Below are 7,193 nucleotides of genomic sequence, written 5' to 3'. Positions count from 1 at the left end.
CAGCAGGTGATTTTTGCGTGTCCGGCAGGTGGGTCCTGCGAGTCGAGCAGGTGGTTCCTGCATGCTCGGCAGGTGGTTCAGGCGTGTCCGACAGGCGGTTCCGTTGTGTCCAGTAGGTGTTTCCGGCGTGTCCGGCACATGGTAGTGGCACGTCTGAGAGGTGGTTCCGGCATGCCCCGCAGGTGATTCCGGAGTGTCCAGCAAGTGGTTCTGGCATAGCCGGCTGGTGATTTTGGCGTGGCCAGCAGGTGGCTCCAGCGAGTCGAGCAGGTTGTTCCGGCGTGCTCAGCAGGTGTTTCAGATGGGTCCGTCAGGTGGTTCCGGTCTGTCCAATAGGTGGTTCCGGCGTGTCCGGCACGTGCTTCCGGCGAGTCTGAGAGGTGGCTCCGGCATGCCCGGTGGGTGATTCCGGAGTGTCCGGCAAGTCGTTCTGGCATAGCCGGCTGGTGATTTTGGCATGTCCAGCAGGTAAGATTTTGGCATGTCCGTCAGGTGATTTTGACGTGTCCGGCGGGTGGTTCCGGGCAGTGGATCAGGTGGTTCCAGCGTTCTCGGCAGGTGATTCAGTTTGGTTCGGCAGGTGGTTCTGGTCTGTCCTGGAGGTGGTTCCGGCCTGTCCAGCACGTGGTTCTGGCACGTCTGAGAGGTGGTTCCGGCATGCCCGGCAGGTGATCCCAGAGAGTCCTCCAAGTGGTTCTGGCCCAGCCCGCAGGTGCTTTTGGCGCGTCCGGCAGGTGGCTCCGGCATGCTCAGCAGGTTGTTCAGGCAGGTCCGGCAGGTGGTTCCGACGATTCGAGCAGGTGCTTCCGGCTAGCTCGGCAGGTGCTTTTGGCGTCTCCGTCACTTGATTTTGGCACATTTGAGAGGTGGGTCCAGCATTCCCAGCAGGTGATTCCAGAAAGTCCGGCAAGCGGTTCTGGCATAGCCAGCAGGTGATTTTTGCGTGTCCGGCAGGTGGGTCCTGCGAGTCGAGCAGGTGGTTCCTGCATGCTCGGCAGGTGGTTCAGGCGTGTCCGACAGGCGGTTCCGTTGTGTCCAGTAGGTGTTTCCGGCGTGTCCGGCACATGGTAGTGGCACGTCTGAGAGGTGGTTCCGGCATGCCCCGCAGGTGATTCCGGAGTGTCCAGCAAGTGGTTCTGGCATAGCCGGCTGGTGATTTTGGCGTGGCCAGCAGGTGGCTCCAGCGAGTCGAGCAGGTTGTTCCGGCGTGCTCAGCAGGTGTTTCAGATGGGTCCGTCAGGTGGTTCCGGTCTGTCCAATAGGTGGTTCCGGCGTGTCCGGCACGTGCTTCCGGCGAGTCTGAGAGGTGGCTCCGGCATGCCCGGTGGGTGATTCCGGAGTGTCCGGCAAGTCGTTCTGGCATAGCCGGCTGGTGATTTTGGCATGTCCAGCAGGTAAGATTTTGGCATGTCCGTCAGGTGATTTTGACGTGTCCGGCGGGTGGTTCCGGGCAGTGGATCAGGTGGTTCCAGCGTTCTCGGCAGGTGATTCAGTTTGGTTCGGCAGGTGGTTCTGGTCTGTCCTGGAGGTGGTTCCGGCCTGTCCAGCACGTGGTTCTGGCACGTCTCAGAGGTGGTTCCGGCATGCCCGGCAGGTGATCCCAGAGAGTCCTCCAAGTGGTTCTGGCCCAGCCCGCAGGTGACTTTGGCGCGTCTGGCAGGTGGCTCCGGCATGCTCAGCAGGTTGTTCAGGCAGGTCCGGCAGGTGGTTCCGACGATTCGAGCAGGTGCTTCCGGCTAGCTCGGCAGGTGCTTTTGGCGTCTCCGTCACTTGATTTTGGCACATTTGAGAGGTGGGTCCAGCATTCCCAGCAGGTGATTCCAGAAAGTCCGGCAAGCGGTTCTGGCATAGCCAGCAGGTGATTTTTGCGTGTCCGGCAGGTGGGTCCTGCGAGTCGAGCAGGTGGTTCCTGCATGCTCGGCAGGTGGTTCAGGCGTGTCCGACAGGCGGTTCCGTTGTGTCCAGTAGGTGTTTCCGGCGTGTCCGGCACATGGTAGTGGCACGTCTGAGAGGTGGTTCCGGCATGCCCCGCAGGTGATTCCGGAGTGTCCAGCAAGTGGTTCTGGCATAGCCGGCTGGTGATTTTGGCGTGGCCAGCAGGTGGCTCCAGCGAGTCGAGCAGGTTGTTCCGGCGTGCTCAGCAGGTGTTTCAGATGGGTCCGTCAGGTGGTTCCGGTCTGTCCAATAGGTGGTTCCGGCGTGTCCGGCACGTGCTTCCGGCGAGTCTGAGAGGTGGCTCCGGCATGCCCGGTGGGTGATTCCGGAGTGTCCGGCAAGTCGTTCTGGCATAGCCGGCTGGTGATTTTGGCATGTCCAGCAGGTAAGATTTTGGCATGTCCGTCAGGTGATTTTGACGTGTCCGGCGGGTGGTTCCGGGCAGTGGATCAGGTGGTTCCAGCGTTCTCGGCAGGTGATTCAGTTTGGTTCGGCAGGTGGTTCTGGTCTGTCCTGGAGGTGGTTCCGGCCTGTCCAGCACGTGGTTCTGGCACGTCTCAGAGGTGGTTCCGGCATGCCCGGCAGGTGATCCCAGAGAGTCCTCCAAGTGGTTCTGGCCCAGCCCGCAGGTGACTTTGGCGCGTCCGGCAGGTGGCTCCGGCATGCTCAGCAGGTTGTTCAGGCAGGTCCGGCAGGTGGTTCCGACGATTCGAGCAGGTGCTTCCGGCTAGCTCGGCAGGTGCTTTTGGCGTCTCCGTCACTTGATTTTGGCACATTTGAGAGGTGGGTCCAGCATTCCCAGCAGGTGATTCCAGAAAGTCCGGCAAGCGGTTCTGGCATAGCCAGCAGGTGATTTTTGCGTGTCCGGCAGGTGGGTCCTGCGAGTCGAGCAGGTGGTTCCTGCATGCTCGGCAGGTGGTTCAGGCGTGTCCGACAGGCGGTTCCGTTGTGTCCAGTAGGTGTTTCCGGCGTGTCCGGCACATGGTAGTGGCACGTCTGAGAGGTGGTTCCGGCATGCCCCGCAGGTGATTCCGGAGTGTCCAGCAAGTGGTTCTGGCATAGCCGGCTGGTGATTTTGGCGTGGCCAGCAGGTGGCTCCAGCGAGTCGAGCAGGTTGTTCCGGCGTGCTCAGCAGGTGTTTCAGATGGGTCCGTCAGGTGGTTCCGGTCTGTCCAATAGGTGGTTCCGGCGTGTCCGGCACGTGCTTCCGGCGAGTCTGAGAGGTGGCTCCGGCATGCCCGGTGGGTGATTCCGGAGTGTCCGGCAAGTCGTTCTGGCATAGCCGGCTGGTGATTTTGGCATGTCCAGCAGGTAAGATTTTGGCATGTCCGTCAGGTGATTTTGACGTGTCCGGCGGGTGGTTCCGGGCAGTGGATCAGGTGGTTCCAGCGTTCTCGGCAGGTGATTCAGTTTGGTTCGGCAGGTGGTTCTGGTCTGTCCTGGAGGTGGTTCCGGCCTGTCCAGCACGTGGTTCTGGCACGTCTGAGAGGTGGTTCCGGCATGCCCGGCAGGTGATCCCAGAGAGTCCTCCAAGTGGTTCTGGCCCAGCCCGCAGGTGCTTTTGGCGCGTCCGGCAGGTGGCTCCGGCATGCTCAGCAGGTTGTTCAGGCAGGTCCGGCAGGTGGTTCCGACGATTCGAGCAGGTGCTTCCGGCTAGCTCGGCAGGTGCTTTTGGCGTCTCCGTCACTTGATTTTGGCACATTTGAGAGGTGGGTCCAGCATTCCCAGCAGGTGATTCCAGAAAGTCCGGCAAGCGGTTCTGGCATAGCCAGCAGGTGATTTTTGCGTGTCCGGCAGGTGGGTCCTGCGAGTCGAGCAGGTGGTTCCTGCATGCTCGGCAGGTGGTTCAGGCGTGTCCGACAGGCGGTTCCGTTGTGTCCAGTAGGTGTTTCCGGCGTGTCCGGCACATGGTAGTGGCACGTCTGAGAGGTGGTTCCGGCATGCCCCGCAGGTGATTCCGGAGTGTCCAGCAAGTGGTTCTGGCATAGCCGGCTGGTGATTTTGGCGTGGCCAGCAGGTGGCTCCAGCGAGTCGAGCAGGTTGTTCCGGCGTGCTCAGCAGGTGTTTCAGATGGGTCCGTCAGGTGGTTCCGGTCTGTCCAATAGGTGGTTCCGGCGTGTCCGGCACGTGCTTCCGGCGAGTCTGAGAGGTGGCTCCGGCATGCCCGGTGGGTGATTCCGGAGTGTCCGGCAAGTCGTTCTGGCATAGCCGGCTGGTGATTTTGGCATGTCCAGCAGGTAAGATTTTGGCATGTCCGTCAGGTGATTTTGACGTGTCCGGCGGGTGGTTCCGGGCAGTGGATCAGGTGGTTCCAGCGTTCTCGGCAGGTGATTCAGTTTGGTTCGGCAGGTGGTTCTGGTCTGTCCTGGAGGTGGTTCCGGCCTGTCCAGCACGTGGTTCTGGCACGTCTCAGAGGTGGTTCCGGCATGCCCGGCAGGTGATCCCAGAGAGTCCTCCAAGTGGTTCTGGCCCAGCCCGCAGGTGACTTTGGCGCGTCTGGCAGGTGGCTCCGGCATGCTCAGCAGGTTGTTCAGGCAGGTCCGGCAGGTGGTTCCGACGATTCGAGCAGGTGCTTCCGGCTAGCTCGGCAGGTGCTTTTGGCGTCTCCGTCACTTGATTTTGGCACATTTGAGAGGTGGGTCCAGCATTCCCAGCAGGTGATTCCAGAAAGTCCGGCAAGCGGTTCTGGCATAGCCAGCAGGTGATTTTTGCGTGTCCGGCAGGTGGGTCCTGCGAGTCGAGCAGGTGGTTCCTGCATGCTCGGCAGGTGGTTCAGGCGTGTCCGACAGGCGGTTCCGTTGTGTCCAGTAGGTGTTTCCGGCGTGTCCGGCACATGGTAGTGGCACGTCTGAGAGGTGGTTCCGGCATGCCCCGCAGGTGATTCCGGAGTGTCCAGCAAGTGGTTCTGGCATAGCCGGCTGGTGATTTTGGCGTGGCCAGCAGGTGGCTCCAGCGAGTCGAGCAGGTTGTTCCGGCGTGCTCAGCAGGTGTTTCAGATGGGTCCGTCAGGTGGTTCCGGTCTGTCCAATAGGTGGTTCCGGCGTGTCCGGCACGTGCTTCCGGCGAGTCTGAGAGGTGGCTCCGGCATGCCCGGTGGGTGATTCCGGAGTGTCCGGCAAGTCGTTCTGGCATAGCCGGCTGGTGATTTTGGCATGTCCAGCAGGTAAGATTTTGGCATGTCCGTCAGGTGATTTTGACGTGTCCGGCGGGTGGTTCCGGGCAGTGGATCAGGTGGTTCCAGCGTTCTCGGCAGGTGATTCAGTTTGGTTCGGCAGGTGGTTCTGGTCTGTCCTGGAGGTGGTTCCGGCCTGTCCAGCACGTGGTTCTGGCACGTCTCAGAGGTGGTTCCGGCATGCCCGGCAGGTGATCCCAGAGAGTCCTCCAAGTGGTTCTGGCCCAGCCCGCAGGTGACTTTGGCGCGTCCGGCAGGTGGCTCCGGCATGCTCAGCAGGTTGTTCAGGCAGGTCCGGCAGGTGGTTCCGACGATTCGAGCAGGTGCTTCCGGCTAGCTCGGCAGGTGCTTTTGGCGTCTCCGTCACTTGATTTTGGCACATTTGAGAGGTGGGTCCAGCATTCCCAGCAGGTGATTCCAGAAAGTCCGGCAAGCGGTTCTGGCATAGCCAGCAGGTGATTTTTGCGTGTCCGGCAGGTGGGTCCTGCGAGTCGAGCAGGTGGTTCCTGCATGCTCGGCAGGTGGTTCAGGCGTGTCCGACAGGCGGTTCCGTTGTGTCCAGTAGGTGTTTCCGGCGTGTCCGGCACATGGTAGTGGCACGTCTGAGAGGTGGTTCCGGCATGCCCCGCAGGTGATTCCGGAGTGTCCAGCAAGTGGTTCTGGCATAGCCGGCTGGTGATTTTGGCGTGGCCAGCAGGTGGCTCCAGCGAGTCGAGCAGGTTGTTCCGGCGTGCTCAGCAGGTGTTTCAGATGGGTCCGTCAGGTGGTTCCGGTCTGTCCAATAGGTGGTTCCGGCGTGTCCGGCACGTGCTTCCGGCGAGTCTGAGAGGTGGCTCCGGCATGCCCGGTGGGTGATTCCGGAGTGTCTGGCAAGTCGTTCTGGCATAGCCGGCTGGTGATTTTGGCATGTCCAGCAGGTAAGATTTTGGCATGTCCGTCAGGTGATTTTGACGTGTCCGGCGGGTGGTTCCGGGCAGTGGATCAGGTGGTTCCAGCGTTCTCGGCAGGTGATTCAGTTTGGTTCGGCAGGTGGTTCTGGTCTGTCCTGGAGGTGGTTCCGGCCTGTCCAGCACGTGGTTCTGGCACGTCTGAGAGGTGGTTCCGGCATGCCCGGCAGGTGATCCCAGAGAGTCCTCCAAGTGGTTCTGGCCCAGCCCGCAGGTGCTTTTGGCGCGTCCGGCAGGTGGCTCCGGCATGCTCAGCAGGTTGTTCAGGCAGGTCCGGCAGGTGGTTCCGACGATTCGAGCAGGTGCTTCCGGCTAGCTCGGCAGGTGCTTTTGGCGTCTCCGTCACTTGATTTTGGCACATTTGAGAGGTGGGTCCAGCATTCCCAGCAGGTGATTCCAGAAAGTCCGGCAAGCGGTTCTGGCATAGCCAGCAGGTGATTTTTGCGTGTCCGGCAGGTGGGTCCTGCGAGTCGAGCAGGTGGTTCCTGCATGCTCGGCAGGTGGTTCAGGCGTGTCCGACAGGCGGTTCCGTTGTGTCCAGTAGGTGTTTCCGGCGTGTCCGGCACATGGTAGTGGCACGTCTGAGAGGTGGTTCCGGCATGCCCCGCAGGTGATTCCGGAGTGTCCAGCAAGTGGTTCTGGCATAGCCGGCTGGTGATTTTGGCGTGGCCAGCAGGTGGCTCCAGCGAGTCGAGCAGGTTGTTCCGGCGTGCTCAGCAGGTGTTTCAGATGGGTCCGTCAGGTGGTTCCGGTCTGTCCAATAGGTGGTTCCGGCGTGTCCGGCACGTGCTTCCGGCGAGTCTGAGAGGTGGCTCCGGCATGCCCGGTGGGTGATTCCGGAGTGTCCGGCAAGTCGTTCTGGCATAGCCGGCTGGTGATTTTGGCATGTCCAGCAGGTAAGATTTTGGCATGTCCGTCAGGTGATTTTGACGTGTCCGGCGGGTGGTTCCGGGCAGTGGATCAGGTGGTTCCAGCGTTCTCGGCAGGTGATTCAGTTTGGTTCGGCAGGTGGTTCTGGTCTGTCCTGGAGGTGGTTCCGGCCTGTCCAGCACGTGGTTCTGGCACGTCTGAGAGGTGGTTCCGGCATGCCCGGCAGGTGATCCCAGAGAGTCCTCCAAGTGGTTCTGGCCCAGCCCGCA

Source organism: Equus asinus, chromosome 23 (assembly GCF_041296235.1).
Source record: "Equus asinus isolate D_3611 breed Donkey chromosome 23, EquAss-T2T_v2, whole genome shotgun sequence".
NCBI classification, from domain to species: domain Eukaryota; kingdom Metazoa; phylum Chordata; class Mammalia; order Perissodactyla; family Equidae; genus Equus; species Equus asinus.
The sequence above is the reverse complement of the archived record's forward strand: the minus strand, read 5'-3'. Positions refer to the sequence as shown.